We start from the raw sequence: 19,298 nt of genomic DNA on the forward strand, positions 1-19,298 counted from the left end.
ATCCTGCTCCTGGGCATGTATCCTGAAGGAACCCTACTTCAGGATGACACCTGCATCCCAATGTTCATAGCAGCACTATTTACAGTAGCCAAGACATGGATATAGCCTAAATGTCCATCAGCGGATGACTGGCTAAAGAAGTGGTATATTTATACAATGGAATACTACTCAGCCATATAAACTGACAATATAGGGCCATTTGCAGCAACATGGATGCTCCTGGAGAATGTCATTCTAAGTTAAGTAAGCACGGTAAGAAGGAATAAAGACAAGTTACCCACAGGTACAGTTATTTTGATTAAAATATCCACACAGAAAGCAAGTCACCCTCACGACTGCTGCCAGGAGGAGCATCTGAGTGTAATAGCCCAGCCAAGCAAAGTAGATTCCGAACTTCTCTCCTTAGAATTTCCTGCAGAAAGACAGACGGAAGTTTCAGAAGACACAAATAATCACTCTGTATCTTCATCCTCATGTTAATTTATTTTTTCTTTTTTGGGGGGCATAATTAGGTTTATTTATTTGTTTTTAAATGGAGGCATTGGGGATTGAACCCAGGACCTCATGCATGCTAGACATGCACTCTACCACTGAGCTATACCCTCCCTCCATCATATTAATTTCTGATTCTAAATCAAGGGGGCTTTAAGTTTAAACCTCCGACTCAATTCACTCTTAAAACATATCCGTTTTCATAGCAGCCCCCAAATTCTACCATGAAATAAGAAGTGTTTTATGTATCATAGAAGTACAGATCACTGGCTCACCTGCTGAAGAGAGATAAATGAGAACAGAGCAAAGGAGGGGATGAGGCCAACTCGAGAGCAGATGCAGGGGATCATCACCACTCACTGGACAGTCTGGCACATTCAACAAATCCCCCCAAAAATCATTCTTAACAGGCTTGACACAAGTGGACATCAACAAGTGGCTCAGTCATCTGCTCCTGCCTTATCTCGGGAAAGTCCCTGGAGCAAATGCATCATAAACCACAGATAATAAGGAAATGGCTGATAATGATAACAACTGCGAGTGCAATGTCTGTCTGACAAAATATTTATAAAACTCATTGACATTGAGGGAATGGGAGAGGGCAGGAGGGATGTGGCTGAGGAAGACATTGCCCTGTATTCTTTGTATCTAGCACGTCTGTTGTTCCTAGGTTTTAAAACCTTTTCTCAGTTAATCTGGAGTAGATGGAACAGGCCAGGGAGGCAAGATTAGAAGAAAGGAGGCAGGGCATGAAGTGGTGCCAGGCTGATCCTAAAAGGGAGACCGACACAGACAGGCAGACACAGAGGGTTTAGGGATGAGGTGGAACAATGAGACGGCAGCTCAGGTGTGTCTTGCTGTTGCTGATCCTTCCCTCAACTGGCTCACTGATGATTCGGCAGTGCTGGGTAAAACCTGTGGATTTCCTCAGCTCTGAGTTCTCTCTGAGGCTTCCGGCTCAGTCTGGAGCTAAGATGAGTTCCGTGGGCTTAGCCTAAGGGGGACTCAGCTCTGAGCATAGCCTGGAATCCTGGAAAACTTCACGCAGGAATCCCTTGGGCTGGACCAGTGCTCATAGAGCTGCTGTGAGACCAGCTCCATCGTCAGAGACATGGGCGTGGACCATTCCATGGGGAAAAGGGCTGAGACTGATGCCAAATCAGATAGGAGCGACAAAGTGTGTTCATTCTTATGTGACTGGGCTTTGTGGCCTGCCTCACTGGTGGCAGGCTTAGGATGGTGTCTGGCAGAGAAAACCCTGGCAATGGGTTTGAGATGTCTTGGACTTTCTTGTTAAGCTTTTTGTAATACATTCTTATCAACTATCCATCCTGAAAATGCCAAATTCAAAACTGAAAGAATGTTAGAAGTTGCCTGCTCTAACTGCCCAATGGTAAACACACCCTGCTACAGTTAGAGAGCTGGTCAGGCAGCCTCTGCCTGGATATTTACAGTGACGGGGAGTTCATTACTTCCAAAGGATACAAGTCGGCAGGAAGGTCAGACAGAATTTTTGAACCTTAAACAGATGTCTGCCTCCTAGTCCTTGCTGAAATGCAAGGAATAATGAGGATCCCTTCAAATGTAGTTTTGCTGATTGTTATCTCTCTCTGCAAAAGCACCCCAATTCTTAACATAAATTTTTCAAAATTCAGCTTTGATTTCTTTTTATCAAACTAATGCCATACATTCAATAAAGAGTCAAACAGTTCTCGAACACCGATTGTAAAAAGGAGCAGTTCCCAACAACTGCCCCATTTCCTGGCCAGAAACAACCACGTTCAGCTCCTACTGCTGACTCTTGGAATACTTACTCCCTTTCTCTGACTAATATCCTTGTAACACAGCCTAATAACTTTTTCAGCTTTATGTATCACCTATTTAACTTTCTATTTTGGAAAATGAGGGTTCAGATCTCTTTCAAACCCCATCTCATCTACATACCCAAACCTTCTTTCTTCCAACCTTTTAATACAGTTACATTATAATTTTCATCAGCTCAGTATCCTTGCTTTACATTATTATTACTCTGTACAGACTATTCAAAGCTGTAGCAATTTGTGCTAGTCTTACCTTTTCTTCCCTACTTTGTTTTCCTGGAGTTAATAATTGTCTTGGTAGTTCATAGCTTAGATTTCTGTGCACTTAACAATTCAACCTCAGACCTTCTCTTAACGAACAACTTTCACAATACTTTCCAATACATTGTCTACAAATTTCATCTCCTTGAATAAATCTCTTCAGATCTCCTTCCACATGGATTAACGACATGCTAGTCTTGTCACAGAGCTCAAGGGGCCACTAGTGGGAAGTAACAAGGGAATACATGGACCAGGAGCAGGGAAAAGATCAACATAATTGCCTTAGCAATACATACTTAAAATAGTGGGAAAATTGTTTTCTTTACAAACACAAACACACACACAAACCCCAAAAGCCCATAAAGAATGATTAAAAAGCGGTCAAACCCATTGCCCTGCCTTCAAATTCTGTATAACACAAAACAAAAATAACAGAAGGAAGATATCAAATAAATATGAATCTCAACTGGGATTGGGTACACTCAGTGGCAGAGTGTGTGCTCAGCATGCATAAGGTCCTAGATTCAATCTTCAGTACCTCCATTAGAAAAAAAAATTAAAAAGAAAAAAAAATTATCAATTTTAAATATTTACATATTAACAAATATCCTCCTTTAAAACTGTGTTCTAAAGGATAACCCGGGTTAAGGAGAAAGTGCCTCTTCGTGACTGATCCTGCTGATAATTGAGGGAGGAAATTAGAGTATGACCACATGAAATAAAATTCCTTATGAAATAATGATCCCGGGTGACAATCATTTTTGGCTGCTGTCATCACAAAAAAGAGAGTCAACTGTAATATTATGTACCTTATGACAGGAGTACAAAACTTCACATAAAAAATATTTTTGCACAAAGTTGAACCTCAATCAGACCAAGCTTTTAGGGGAGGATTAAATCACTTAGCTAAAGCCAATACATAGGATGGAGAAACAAGTCTAACACCATAGGGGAGAATGAAATCAGCCAAACAGGAAATAGAGAAACCCCTCAGCAATTTCAAGGAAAATGAGAAACAGGAAAATTATAGATTAGAACACACTTGAGAGATATGCTAGCTGCAATGTCTGAATCTTGTCTGGATCTTGATTTCAACCCCAAAACTACTTAAAAGTGTATTTTTGTGACAAGCAGGGAATTATTTTGTAACCCTAAAAAAAAGAATATTCCAATTTTATTTGAAAGAGACCTTGTCATTTCACTAATGAAAGGTTAAGCTATGTAGGATTGTCTTCAAAATGACCCCATAGTGGGGGAGGGGAGGAGATGGAGATGAAAGATGCAACAACAGTGACTCTGAGTTTATAATTCTGGAGCTGGGTGACTGATACAGGCAGGCTGGCTGTACTGTTCTCTCTATTTCTGTACATGTTTGAATCTTTCCATAAAATGTGAAACAACAAATAGACTTCAGTGTTTTAAAACCCTCACTTTGAAGGTTAAGAGGTTTGCCCAAGTAGATGGGCAACTGCATGGGGCACTGAGAAAAGAAAGAACAGACACCTGGCTCCAGACCGACCTGGGGCTACCTTGACCCTCCTCTTCTCCTAACCATCCACAGCCAGCCCATAACTGCATCCTGTCAGCCCCACTCCCCAAACGCATTCCTCATTGGCTCCCACCATCTCTCATCTGGCCCAATCCAAGAGCTTCCTACCTGGCCTCCCTGCTTCCTGAGTCCCTGCTATACATTCTCCACATTATCTTTGCAAAATGTGAGTGAGAGAAAATTACTTTAGTGCTTAAGCTATCATGACTGCTTCTCACTGCGCTTAGAGTCTACACTCCTTTCCGTGCTCCTGATGCCCTTCTAAACCTCGCGTCTCATCTCTCTCACCAGCGCTGGCTCCAGTATCTCCTCAAACCTGCTGAGCACATTTGTGCCTCAGGGCCAATAGACAAGCTGCCTCTATTCCATGGGTGACTTTTCCCAGATCTTCAAATTCCAGCCTCCTTTTCACCATCTCAGCTCACATGTAACCTACTCAAAGATAACTTTCTTAACTCACTTCCCCCCAAGACTCCCATCTCAACACTGTGTTATTTCTTCATTTCAATCTGACATTGTTTCCTTATTTGCCCGATTATTTTTGTTTTCTCGGTTGTCCTTGGCCTGTATCCCCCCAGCAGCCTTGCCCAAACAGCATAAGCTCCCGGGGAGCAGCCAGCGCTGGTGCTCTGAGAAGACACATGCTGAGCACGACATTACAATCACGTGGTGTAGTGAAACGGTGTCGAACAGCAGATACAGAAAAGCAGTGAGAATTTCTCTCTTATTTTATAATTTAAATGAAATATAACATTTACTCCTATTTAATGAAGAATTTGGTAGGTCTTTTTTCCCAGTTCCTAGGCAGCAACCGCTAAAGCTTCCAAATTTCCCAAGATAGGAGTGTCTATGCTATTCATGGTGGAACCTTGGATGGCTTGTGTTCATGAGATGACTCAGGATGGGGACTGGCCAGCCAGAGACACCAACCATGTGGTTAGAGGAGTGGGGCTTTAAGCTTTGTGACAAGTGAGTGGCCACCAGGAGAGGAAGGGGCTCAAAGTTTAGGGCTAAGGAAAGGTTTGACTTACAGTTAGGGTTTGGGTTAGCCATGTCGGTAGTGACCCAATAAATCATGGCTTTGTAATAAAGCCTGCAGTAAAAACTTGGGGCAACGAAGTTCAGAGCTCCTGTGAGCTTCCTGGTTGTTAACACTCTTGGAGGACTGTCACACTCAGATGCCATGAGGACAACCCTGAGCCCTTCCCACTGGAGTGCTCTCCACAACAGCTCACCTGATGAGACCTAAGGGCTGCTGCTTGTCTGTGCTTCGAGGAGGAGCCCATTCCCTGTACAGAAGGCCCTGATCGCTGGGGCAGCTGAAGTCCTCTGATGGAGGTTGAAGTGGCACTGGGAATCAGAAGCAAACAGGTGAGTGTCACTGTCACAAAATGTTCACATGTTCTGTTGATAAAATCTGGTGCTAATACTTCATGGTCATTTGTAAATAAGGGGCCCTCACTTGCCAGGAGGGATGGAGGTACCATATAATTTTTCATAATTCTCACCCAGGATTAATATTAACCCCTTGAGGGTCATTTGCAAACGTGGGTGGAAAGGAACGCTTAGATGTCACAGTCCTGGGACCACCTTGCAGATGCTTAATGTCCTACAACCGGGCCAGTCTTCCACAGCAAAAATCTAGGCCACCCAAGTGCCCAAACTGCTGCAGTGGAGGGACACCTGATGGTCCAGCCCCCTCTTTGGGCACCCAGAGGAACCTGGACTCTGGCAGGTTAGGGGCAGGGTCAATTCTAAAACCCAGGCATTTTTGTCCCCACAATTCAGTAGTTATTTGGTGACAGCAAATGGAATATAAACAACAAAGTAACTTGACATGATGTCATATATTTAGCTTACTCAAGAAACAAAGTTTAAATCCAGTCATTCTCCTTCCCACCTGACCTACTTTCCTTTCTCTTGTACTAGCACCAGATTATTACCCACCCAGCCTTAACATGGGTCCTGACTCCACTTACCTCCCTCCCAAACACCACATGAGATGATTCCTCAACCTGGATGTGGGACCAGCAATTACAAGAAGCTTTAGTGGAAAAGAACTGGTTATGCACAGATGCCAACTAAACACTGTAGAATCCTGGTGTCCCACATTAGTAATCATGACAGCTGTTTGCAAGTGTCCCCAAAGTTCATTTAAGACTCTCACTGCTAATTTTGCTGGGACATAAATATGAAACATGTGGACTGCTGGGCTGGACTGCTAAGCTGGGTCTCTAATCCAGGAAGCTCAGTGTCTGCTCCCTGCACCCAGCTCCCTGTTCTGTTCATGCATGTGCATCAAGAAGCTGTTTAATGTCCATTTTAATATCTTAAACAGTGCATTTCAATATTGTCTTCATCCACAAATACGTGTACCACACAGTAGTAATGATCAATCTTAGTATTTGCTTTCTTTGGTCTTAGAGAGTCAGATAAACAGATAGCAAAGATAACAAAGTCATAGAGGGCTATAATATAGTATTTCCTTTATTTCAATGACAAGATTTATTTAAAGAGCTTAGATATAACATCCTTGCATTTATGGCATCATTAAGCATCTGAAGCTGTTACATTATAAAAACTTCATTTCTAGCGAGATGTTATCAGTTAGAGAAGCGCTCGTAAATTTGAGGGGTTGCTGTCATCTCAGACGGAGTCCCTAAAAAATGTCAGCAATCTGCAGTATTGCCATCATGACAAGAACCCAGACAGATGAAATTTGGAAAGCCCTGTGGCTTTCTAGTGCACAGACATAAAATGTTATTTCAGAGGGAAAAGCCTGAATTACAGAAAGTGATAAATGAAATGGTCTAACATGCATTTCTCTTTCAAAGAACTAATACGTCTTTTGTCGATAATAACATCTGTCAGTAATTATGAAAAGAGCTGACAGATGCATAGTACTTAATATAAGCCAGGGCTGTTGTATCACTGACACAGATTCATTAATCCCCATAGCATCTCTACGAGGTTGGTACTACAATTATCCCCATTTTATTGGTGAGGAACTTGATAGACACAGAGGGTAAATGACATTTACAAGGTCGACAGCGAGAAACCAACACAGGTGTTCCAGCTTGAGTCTACGCTCTTGGCCACTTCTCTTTTTTTTTGTTTTTGGTGGTGGGGAGATAATAAGGTAATTCTGGTGGGGGAGGGGAGGTAATTAGGGTTATATGTCTATTTTAGAGGACGTGATGGGGGCTGAACCCAGGACCTTATGCTTGCTAAGCATGCGCCCCATCACTTGAGCTGTGCCCTCCCCTCTAGAGTCTATGCTCTTAGCTTCTAATCCTCACTGTCCCATATGGTAACTGTGGGGGAAATACAGTTCGTTCATTCATTCGCTCGTTAAACTCAGCCTTCCCAGTGCCTGAGATTCAGCAGTGAACAAGACAACATGCTTCCTGCCTTAAATGAGCTTGTCGCCTCCTGATATATTATCTTCATTTTACCCAGGAAGAAACAAGGTCAAGAAGATTAGCCTTTTCCTGTTAACACCGGAGGATACATGAGGTGCTTTATTTCAATTCTGCCATTTGACTTACACCATGGGGAGGGAAAGCTGCCTTGCAAATCCTGGAGCTCACAAACCTGTTAATCCTGAATTTTTTTTAACACTGTCCCTTACTTGATACTTGATCTGAGAAAGGATGAAGTAAACCTAAAAATGTTCTAAGAGAGCTTGTGGTTTATACAAGGTAACTAACCAGCCACTGTTTACTATCCTAACAGGAATCTGTAGGCATATTTCTTTTCTTTCTCTTTTTTCCTTTTTATGGGCAGCTTTTAAAAACCAAATCAAACCAACCAAACCAAATCACTGATAATTCAACAGCAGGTTCTAAATCACCCCCAAGACAGCAGCTAAACTCGGTTTAGACTTACAATGCGGTTTCTGGTGGTTGGATTGGAGAATGTATCTCTATGCTGAATATAAAAGTCATTCACGGAGCTCTTCTCAAATAGGGCAAAGAAAAGCTCTTGTTCCGGTTGTTGATACTTTCATCCACTTGGAGGACTTTCATAAAACATCTCAAGTTATCAAAGGCTGAGGACCGGGTTTTCAGATCATTGGGCTTCAGAGGCAATATTATGTGCAGTATCTCAGCGTATGTACAGAACACCTCCCACAGGGGGTGTACTTTTGCAAATACAAGCTTGTCATCCAAAACCTACATTGGGAGAATGAAAACACAAACCGGGAAAGTATTTTCACATTTTTAGTACACAGATTTTTCTTACGTTGCTGGTAGTTAAAGCACTTGTGTAAACACACACATATGTCACACTGGTAAAAGTGAAGATATAATAAAAATAGATTTGCAATCCATCATACATTTTTGCCTTAAAGATAATTTCTTTGTTGAAATTACTGAAAAGTTATTTAAAATCCTTACAGTTCCTTCGTAAAATAACCAATGTTTTAGATGAAGAAAAGCAAACTTGTTAATTTTTAGTCCAAATTAGTAACTAAAAATAGAAACACCAAAATATTCTTTGCAGTGGTATTGTAATGACAATTTTTTAAATTTCTGAAACCTAGGACTATTTACATATCTGTTCAATATAGTGTTAAACAGCCATTAAAAGGGATTTAAAAGATTTATATTTATTGATATGGAATATATAATAAAAGGAGAAAGTAAAAAAATGTGAAATGATAATTTTCCTTTTTGGAAGGGAAAAATATCTTCATTTGAACAAAAAAAGTTTAGAAGGATTTTATGATTCTTTATGTATAATTAAGGTACAGATGATTTTTAATTCCATTGTTCTTTCATTTTCAATTTTGGGGGGAAACTTTTTATAATAAAAACATCTTTAAAAATGTTCTTGCATAAATACATTAATAGATATATTTATGACTATATTCTCTGGCTATTAAAAAAGATCTCCTAACTGTGGATCTGAAACATACATTCCATAATGCAGATTCTGAGTGACTCGCCTCCCAGCCCACAGCGAAGGCACGGCTAGTGTGACATGTTTCAAATACCATTCCAAGGAACATGCAGGCTCCCAGCCAATGGCTGCAAGGGGACTGACACTGATCTGGTTGCTCCCAGCTGCAGACCATCACAGATGAGGTTAGATCCACAGGCTCATGTTTTCTCTGTCAAAAGAAATCAGAAAATGTTAGGCTTTTACTTTCACCAGGGAACAAGAAGTTGTTTCTTTATGCAAAAAAATAACAACAAACCAATTTGAACCTGATGAAAAGACATTTACTCAAAACAGCACAGTAGCAATGAAAGTGTTCTGGCAGACAGGGACTTGTTGGATTCCTGTGAGTGCTGGACTCCTCACATGGAATTTCCTTGGCACTCCAGAAGGCCTGTGGTTGTCCTCATGGGTTTGTGGCCATAAGTGGTGCACAAAAGTCTCTGGCTTTGCCACAATTTCAAAGCCTTTTTGGCTTATGAAAGGTTTTGTCCTCAAATGGAGTTTTCTTGAGTCCAGTCACTGATGTCATTTACCAGAGTTACAGTCCAGATCTGATATTCTAGACTCTTAATATCTTGCAGACATTCAAATGGTTCAGGTTTGGATGTGTATTCACCTCTGCAGGCCTGGACCAAGTCCGATAAAGACACCCGGACAAGTTCAGCAAAATAAAAAGAAATTTTCCTCTCTGCAAGACTGAAATGTCTGTGAAGCTATAAAAACATCTGCACCTACAAAAATAGGGAACCAACTCATCAATAACATATCTATCCATAATGCATGGACATTCAAAATAAATACTGTATTTACTCCTATTAAATTCTATCTGGTTTTTGCCAAACTGTGTCCTAAACTGAAAGGAAGGTAGGTAAATGTAGAGAATTTTTTACCTTTTAAGGAAAAAGGAACCCTCCTACTCGATTGGTGGGAATGTAAATTGGTGCAGCCTCTATGGAGGACAGAAGAGAGGTTCCATAAAAAAATGAAAATAGACTTCCGTGTGATCCAGCAATCCCATTCATGGGTATATGTTTGGAGAAAAATTTAATTCAAAAAGACACATGCACCCCAATGTTCAGAGCAGCACAATTTAAAATAGCCAAGACACTGAAACAACCCAAATGTTCACTGACAGATGACTGGATAAAGAAGTTGTGGTATATTATATATATATATATGTATATATACATGTATACATATATATACACACACATATATACATACCATGAACACACACACAAATGGAATACTGTTCAGCCATTAAAAAATAAAATAATGCCATTTTCAATAACATGGATGGACCTACAGGGTATTATGCTAAGTGAAATAAGTCAGAGAAAGATAAACAAATATTCTATGTATTAACTTATATGTATATCTAAAAAATAAAACAAATTAATGACTATAATAAAACAGAAATAGACTCACAGGTACACAGAACAGACTTGTGGTTACCAATGGGGAGAAGGAGAAGAGGGGAGGCAGGGAGGGGTTAGGGGATTGAGAGGTAAAAAGTACTATGTATAAAATGGATAGGTTACAGGGCTGTATCATACAGCACAGGGAAATATAGCCATTATTTTATGGTGACTTTAAATGGAATATAATCTATGAAAATGTTGAGCCTCTATTTTGTACACCTGAAACTAATATGATGTAAATCAACGACTCAATTACAAAATTTTTAATCAAAGTTTTCTTTTCATATTATTTGCAATAAGTTAGAAGCCAGCACTCTCAATAGAAACATAGTGCAAGTCACAATTTTCCAGTAATTCCATTTAGAAAATAAAAAGCAATAAGTGAAATTAATTCCAGTAATAATTACATTTATCCCAAAATATCCAATACACTATCATTTCAAAAGTGTGATTGACACTTTTAAAACTTATTAATAATATTTTACATTATTTTTGTTGTACGAAGTCTTGAAAATCTATTATGTATTTTCCACTTATAGAACATCTCAATTCACAATAGCCACATGTGGCTCGTGGCTACCATACTAGACAGACCAGATTACACCATTCACACTTCTGATAAATTAGCTGCTCTTTCTTATTTAAAAAACTTGCAGAAAAGGGTTTAGATATGGCCTCTATCAAACAAAGCAACCGTGACAGTTGGGGATTATCTTCATTATAAAGTGAAAAATAAAGGTAAGAGAGCCATGCTTACACTTATGTTAATGTAACAATACCTTCTTAATTCATTCAGGACTTTACAATCTTTCTTCATATGCCAAGGATTCACTGTCACTGCGCAATGTTTTTCACTATTATCATCTTCGTGATTGAGAGGCTTCTGATGACCCTGCTTTGCGCATCTGTACATAAATTAACAAAACAGAGAAAAAGACCTTATTTAAGATAATTTAGGGGGGAGGGTATAGCTCAAGTGGACGATCATGTTCTTAGCATGCCCAAGGGCCTGGGTTCAATTCCCAGTACTTCTTCTAAAAATAAAATAAATAAATAAAAACCTAATTACCACCCCCCAGCAAAAAATTAATTTATTACTTTAATTAAAAGTTAAAAAAAGATAATTTAGTGCAGGCTTATCAGGCTACAAGAGCTACAATGAATGCCCCCACCCATTAATTTAGAAGAAGTCTCACAGTATTTCTCAACATAAAGGCTAAAATATAATTGAGAACACTTCCTGATGGTCAGAATCATTTTAACAAAAATGTAGATAATTACGTCCGTGGTGTCAAATTTCTGTAAGAGTTGGGCATGGAACATTTAGTAAAAGTGATTTTGCAGCTATCTTTGAAAGAAATGCTGAGAAATGATCTTTTCTGTTGGAAATTAGCCTGCTTTTAAATTCTTCAGTAGGCATACGTGTTTACAAACCAGGCAGGAACTGGATTATATTTTACATATACTTTAGAAACTGATTTGAATTTTGCCCTTTACCTGCAAGGCTATTTCTTAGGTAATAACATAAGCCCATTTCTTAGGTAATAACATAAGCAGGCCACTATACTAAATTTTTTTTCCCTGTTTGCTTAATCCTCACAACAACTCTGTAACAGATATAGAGCTTGAGGCAGAAAATAATTTGGGTAACTTGGTAAATGGTGGAGCTGGGTAAGACTGCAGCCAGTCTGACACTCAAGTCCATTCTTTTCACCAATGTCGGATACTGCTACCTACATTCAGCAATGACCGCTAATTTCATATTTAAGTGTGTCATTTCAAAAAGTGCAAAGCTATATTAGTACTGCTGTGTAAATTATCCGTTTGAGATGTGATTGCCAAAAAAAAAAAAAGAAATAAAATCAGGGTGCCACTGAGGGGAGGGCAAACTGCATATGGACGGACACAAGGGGACTTTATGAGGACAAAGTTGCACAAATCTAGAAATAGATAAAATGGCTGACTTGTACAATTATAATGTGTGAATTTTATGGCCTGTAAATTGCACCTTAATACAGCTATTAAATTAAGAAACTGGGATACCAAATTAAGACTAAAACACATATATATATCACACAAAGAACAACAGGCAAATATCAATATTTACTGCACCATTTTCCTTCATGCAGCTTCCGATCCTCACCCGTTCCTGAAAGGATGATTCATTTTTAAAATAGTCTTTAAATTTATTCAGCAAATAATTTTTGACTGCCTACTATGTACCCAGGACTAGTCTAGGCACTTGGAATAGATCAATAAACAAAACAAAATTCCTGTCCTCACGGAGCTTGGTTGGAGTCTAGCTGGGATGGGGGTGGAGATGACAATTCACACAACAGAGCAGCAGAGGAGGTGGCATGTTAGGAAAGAGGAACCATGGAAAAATCAAAAAAGGGCAAGGTAAAGAGAGTTGAGGGTATGGGATGAGGGTGATGTTGTATTAAATACCAGAGCAGGCCACACTGAGGACTGAGGTTAGAACTAAGACTTGGAGGTAAGAAGTCCCAGGTGGACGGAATAACCATCACCAAGGGCAGCGCACACCTCACATGTTCCAGAATGGGGACACGGCTGGAGCTGCGGAGAAGGGTCAGTGCAGGTCCTTCATGGCCTTGGAGGACGTTGTAAGGACTGTGGCTTTTACCCAGAGTGCAATGGGGAGGCACTGCAGAAGGACGACACTATCTAACTTAGGTTTTCGAGGCTCACTTGACTGCCGGGTGAGAATAGTCAAAACGGGTCAGAGATGAAAGGTGGGAAGCCTCTGAAAAGGGCTGTGCAGGAGGAGAGGACAGTGGCTCAGGGCAGGGAAGCAGCAGTCGAGGCAGGAGCCATGGTGAGAAGTGGCTGGGTTCTGGATATGGTTTAAAGGCAGTGTTAAACCAGATCTATTGACAGAATTCATGTGGTATGTCAGTGAAAGTCAGAGTAACTCTAAGCTTTTTAACCCAAGCAGCTGGATGGATTAAGTTTCCACTAACTGAATGGGGGAGGTTGCAGGAAGAACCAGTTTGGGGGGTAGGAGAACAAAGGGCTCAGTTTTTACACATGTTGCTTTTAAGATATCAGAGTTTCAATTGAAGGTGTCAAATCAGTAGAAGATTGTAAGAGTCCAGAGTTGGAGAGAAAAATTCTAGCAGGAGACAGAAATGTGGGAATCATGGGTCACACAGGTGGCACAGGAAGACATGAAACCCAGGTAGTCAAACATTAAGATAACCTGGCATTAACCATAGAAGTTGTCCTTGAGGGCCTGCCTAGTAGGTGTGGATATCAGTCCTAATTCCTGACCACTCGAGTTTTAAAAAGCAACTTACAAATGAATTCGTGCAAGACACTGCCTCCAGTGGGTGGGTCCAGAGCTGGAGTGGGAGAATTGGATGGTGCACGCTACTCCCTACGGTAGAATGTGTGTGTGTGTACACATGTGTGTGTGCGCAGGGGGATGAGATACACCTGGCTTAAGAAAAAGAGCAAGTAAGTCTAGAAGCTGAAAGATGAAAGAACATCCAGATATGGTAGAGGGAACAGGGGAAACACTGTGTACTGTAAGACATATGCCCATAATGCCATTTCCCACCATCCTTTCATCAGGAACACAGTTGGAAAGGGGGGAATTATGTAGATACGTGTGATGTACACAAACTTTCTGACTATGTAACACTGAATATCTACATATGTAGCAAGTTAATGATATTTATATCTGCTTCAAATTTAAAAACAAGTTCACAACAGAGGGAAAATAAAATACTGAGGACTGGTAGAAGTATCATAGAAGGCCTTTCAATGCTCAGAATGGAAGCAAAAGCAGCTTCACCCCACAAAGAATGTCAATAAGAGTCAAGAATGTTTATATTTGCTTAAGAAATTGAGAGTTACAACTTCCTGCTTTAAAGAATTAACATAAGACAGATACCACACTATAAGCAACGTCTATACTGGAGATTTCTTAAAGCTATTTTAGTTCCTGCTTGTTCTGATGTACTCCAGAAACTCTGCAAAGAAAACCTTCTATTCAAAGGCTTAAAGGAATAAAAAAAGAAATAACACTGCATTCTTTTCAGTGTTCTCTGTACTGAAAGTCAATTGCAAATGCAGCACCCTGCCACAGGTCTACATTTTTAACAATAAAGACCTTTGCGCAATTTTTCAATTGCTATGTGACTTTGGGTCAGTCTCTCACTAAGAAGCAGAATGGAGTACCAGAAAATGACACATCAGGTCTAAAACTACAGATGTGGGAGATGAACCTACACCAGGAAACAGCTAAGTGGGAGGGTAAGGTTTACCTTTTAAGTTACCGTAAGTGCAGTTACACCTGCTCCCTGCTTCCCCTGTGAAGTGAAGAGCTAGTCTTTTCCAGAAAAGCTCTCATTCTGAGAACTGTCTTCTTTAAAATATTCGGAGATTCTCTTTTAAGGTTCTTTCACTTTTAAGCCTTTCCCCAACTCTACATCCTATAACAAGTGTAAAAATTATCCTATAGCCTATTGTTACAGAACATACTCTACAAAAGCTGAGGTTTCCCGGGGTTTGGATCCCAGAACTCTGCTACCAGATAATCCTAAAGCTTTCCTTCCATAACAGACTCTTCTGCCAATTCCCAGCTGCGGGCAAATTCGGCTTCTCAGACCAGGTAACTTTCTAACTCTGCCTACGAACACTCTGCTGCCAGTAAAGGAACTCTCAGACAGAAAGCACACAATGCCCCTAGTGAGGGTTGCCTCCTTCAATCAATCAAGATGCCATCACCAAGCAAATATTTAAACCAACTGCAAAACCTCTGAAGACAACTTACAAACAATATACTTTCTATGGAGGCATACTATTTGCTCTGGAATAGTGATTTCCATTGGAAGGAACAAAGGACCACATGACCCAAGCAATTTTTTAAAACTGCACATAACCATCCCTCTTCACGTGAGGATTCAGGCAAGACGGTCTTACAGGCCTAGGTGTAACAGAATGACAGCACCTCTAGGAGTAGGGTGAAAAGTAGCGAGGTAGACTTCTAGTGAAAGGGGGTGATGTAATAGGCCCCATCGCCCACTTACCTACCACCACAGGACAATCATCTCAGATCGAGAACAAACACTTTGGGAAACAGGTTGTTTATATTTTTATGGTATTCTGGTGGAAATAACGCCCTGAGTCATGTGAAGTTGTGGCTGCAAAATTGAACAGGGGACTGGACATTTTCACATTCAGGACAAAAGTAGCCCCTGGATAGCCACCATATCTGCTCTCCCCTTGGCCTGTTCACCCCAAAAGCTGCAGGACTCTCCTGCTTGCAATGACACCCACCACTTCTCACAAATTCTTGCAAAGTTCACATCAGCAGCTGGTGGTGTCAAAGTCGCCATTTGTACTGCTATGAAGTCCCTCCATTACTTTATATCCCTTCTATTTTCTCTGTTGTCTTCCTAGCTACACTTGCATCCACAAGATGGTTACCGCACTAACATTGCCTCTGTAATCAGTCCAGGATATAGGAAGTAGAGATTCAACTGTAACCAGTCCCAGAATACTTGTCATCCCACTCTAGTGTCCCAAAAAATACTCTGGCATCCCTCATCTCACTCAAAGAACCACTGCATTACTTAGAGGTTGTAAAATTAGAGGGCTTTCTCTACTGGGAAACACTGTGGCTTGTGGTAGAGTTGTGATTTCAGTTTTTGCAACTACTTACAGGCAAAAAGACATGGCCCGCAAATTTTCTTCAAGCGTTTGATAATTAAACTTTCATTAGATACAGAGCCGGTGGACTAACCGCAATCTATGAACATATGGTCATATTATCAAATAATGTTCATGTCTACCTTACAGACATGTAAGGACTTGGATTACACCTGCAGCCTCTAGGCCTTTAGAATTGGATGTGAAGCATCCTGTGAGATAAAAAACCTCCTATCCAGTCACAGAACACAATTACAGACAACATGACACTAATGTCACTGAATACTTTAGTATAGTCCATGTATGGTTAAGTTACATCTCCAATTTCTCAGAGCTGGAAAGGAGATGTCTAGAAAAGCTGGAAAAGCCCAATTACCAAAACAGCTCAAAAGTTAAAGCAGACTCCTGCACCTCCCAGAACAGAGGGCGGAGGGGGCATTGCCCACCACTCTGTCCTCCCCCAGGACGTGGCATGTGGGGAAGCAGGCAGGAATGGGTGGCTGGGACTCGGAGGTGGAGAGGTGATGAAAGCAAGAGTGGAACTGCTCTGGTCCTAGAACAACAGAGCTGTAAAAAGCTCGGCTTCAGTTCAACCAACTCCCTCTCCCACTTTCCCTCCCACCTACGTGACAAACAGAGCACAGCCAGGCACTTTCTGCCCATGACGGTGACTACTAGCAGGAAAGGGACCAGGATAAAAGCATGTCCTATAAAAGATCAGTCTGATTTTAAGGCTATGTTATAAACAATGAACAGCACTCTCAGAGTGGGACACTTGTGAGGCGCTCAAGTAGGGAGGAGGAGGTTGAGGATCCATTTCCAGCACTTCCATGTCTTTTATCACTCCTATTTCTGACCTTTCCTTTGCCACTTTTTGTAGCACTGCCATCACTGGCAGGTAAAGGGGCAGCAATGTGACTTGGCCGTTTGGCTGATGGGGCTACATTTCCCAGCAGTGGAATGAAAAGGCACTGGAAGAGGATCAGCTGGAAGATGTGCACTGCGGTCCTGGCCTGTGCCAAACACTAACCAGGTGATCCTGGGTTAGGCTCTTAGTCTCTCTGGGCTTCCGGCTGTTTACTTATAAAATAAGGTTTTGTCATTACACAAATATATCCAATATGAAATGTAACGTGAAAGTCAAACATAATGACATCTCACCTGCTTGCCTCAGGGAACTGTACAAGCACTGAACACTATGTGAATGTAAACACAGTCTTAAGAAAACTATTGAGATAAAACGCTAAACTGAACATGGAGATAAAGTTTTTTGGATTTTCTTGGCTTTCTTTTTTAACTGCAACACTGAATTAATAGTTATTAGCTATAATCCACACCACCACCACTGCGAATAAATAAAGAAGGCAAGCACTGCCTGGATGCCTGTTATTGCCCGATGCTAAGCAGGGTGAGGGGTATAAAGGAGGCTGAACAAGTGAGTCTTCTCCAGTTACCAGCTAAGTGAGGAGACACATTGGAAATCACCCAGGAATGGTACCAAGTCAGTACTCAAATCCAAGATTACAGGCTACTGATCATAAACAGTACAGGAATACAAAGAAGAGCTAGAAGTATTTGGAATAAATAGGGAAGACTCTATGAAGGGGATGGGGCTCCAACTAGTTCTCAGGGCAATTCTAATCTGTTTTAACTGAGGACTGGATAGGAAAAGGCTGGTGACTCCTGGTTTTTAATAAGGCACAGGTTACCCTAGGAGGCTAAGTTACATAATGATTGGAAAAAATAATGTAAGTCCAAAATGATGAAGGGTCGAGACTCCCTGGCTGAGATCTGGTTGTGTTAAGTCTTTGACTTGACTGTAGATGTTGGAGCACCAAAACTCTAGGTTGACTGAAAGGGGGGGAGAGAATATCCAAGAATTCAGCAGAAGGAAAAATTCATGTATCAGGGATGAAAGCTCTTCATCAGAGTATCAGCAATCAGAATAGACACTTGAAACCAACAACATACAGTTCAAGAAGCTGACAAAATGTGGAGGGTGGTGAGAGAAAGACAAATCAAAGACCACTCCAAGCCTTTGTGTATTCAAGACCGGAAGAATGATTATCCCACTGAATAAGTGGAGACGCTGCAAGAAAAAAGATTATGAAATCAGCTTTAGACATGTTGAATCTGACGTATGAGCTAAGAGTAGGTTTTCTCTAAGAAGCTCAAAATTCAAAACTGAAGCACAGATGTTGAGTACAGACTTAAGATGCAGATGGACAAGACATGATAAATCTCCTAAAAGAAAACATAGGCAAAACATTATCTGACATAAATCTTAGCAACATTCTCCTAGGGTAATCTACCCAGGCAATGGAAATAAGAGAAAAAAATAAACAAAAGGGACGTAATTAAACTCATAAATTTCTTCACAGCAAAGACAACCATAAGTAAAACAAAAGGAAACAACAAACTACGAATGGGAGAAAATATTTGCAAATGATACGACTAACAGAGGCTTAATTTTCAGAATATATAAGCAGCTCATAGAACTTAATAACAAAAAAACAAACAACTCAATCTTAAAATAGGCAGAAGACCTAAAGAAGCATTTCTCCAATGAAGACACAAATGGCCAATAGGCACATGAAAGAATGCTCGATATCACTAATAAACTGAGAAATTCAAATCAAAACTATAATGAAGTATCAGCTCCCATCAGTCAGAATGGCCATCGCTCAGAAGTTCATGAATGATAAATGCTAGAGAGGCTGTAGAGTGAAGGGTACCCTCTTACACTGCTGGTGGGAATCTAGTTTGGTGTAGTCATTATGGAAAGCATGGAAATCCCTGAAAAAACTAAAAGTAGACTTACCCTATGACCCAGCAATCCCACATCTGGGTATATAACTGGAAAGAACTCCAATGTGAAAAGATACCTGCACACCAGTATTCACAGCACCACTGTATACAATAGCCGAGACATGGAGGAAAGCTAAATGTAGCAACAGATGACTGGATAAAGAAGTTGTGGCATATTTATACACTGGAATACTACTCTACCATGAATAGGACAAAATAAAACCATTTGCAGCAACATGGATGGAGCTAGAGATCATCATTCTAAGTGAAAGCAGCCAGAAACAGAAAAATACCAAATGATACCACTCATATGTGCAATGTAAA

At 40.5% G+C, this 19,298-nt stretch overlaps 1 long non-coding RNA gene across 1 annotated transcript; it reads right to left on the minus strand.

The window, feature by feature from the left end:
* Positions 1–8,021: 8,021 nt before the first annotated feature.
* LOC140694880 (uncharacterized) lies at positions 8,022–11,395 on the minus strand. Its single transcript, XR_012070538.1, has 4 exons — positions 11,270–11,395; positions 9,960–10,018; positions 9,044–9,238; positions 8,022–8,297 (listed from the first exon to the last, which is right to left on the minus strand). It is a non-coding gene; the product is annotated as an uncharacterized lncRNA (long non-coding RNA).
* Between the last annotated feature and the right edge of the window lie 7,903 nt (positions 11,396–19,298).

The sequence above is a fragment of the Vicugna pacos genome, unplaced genomic scaffold (assembly GCF_048564905.1).
Source record: "Vicugna pacos unplaced genomic scaffold, VicPac4 scaffold_107, whole genome shotgun sequence".
NCBI lineage: Eukaryota > Metazoa > Chordata > Mammalia > Artiodactyla > Camelidae > Vicugna > Vicugna pacos.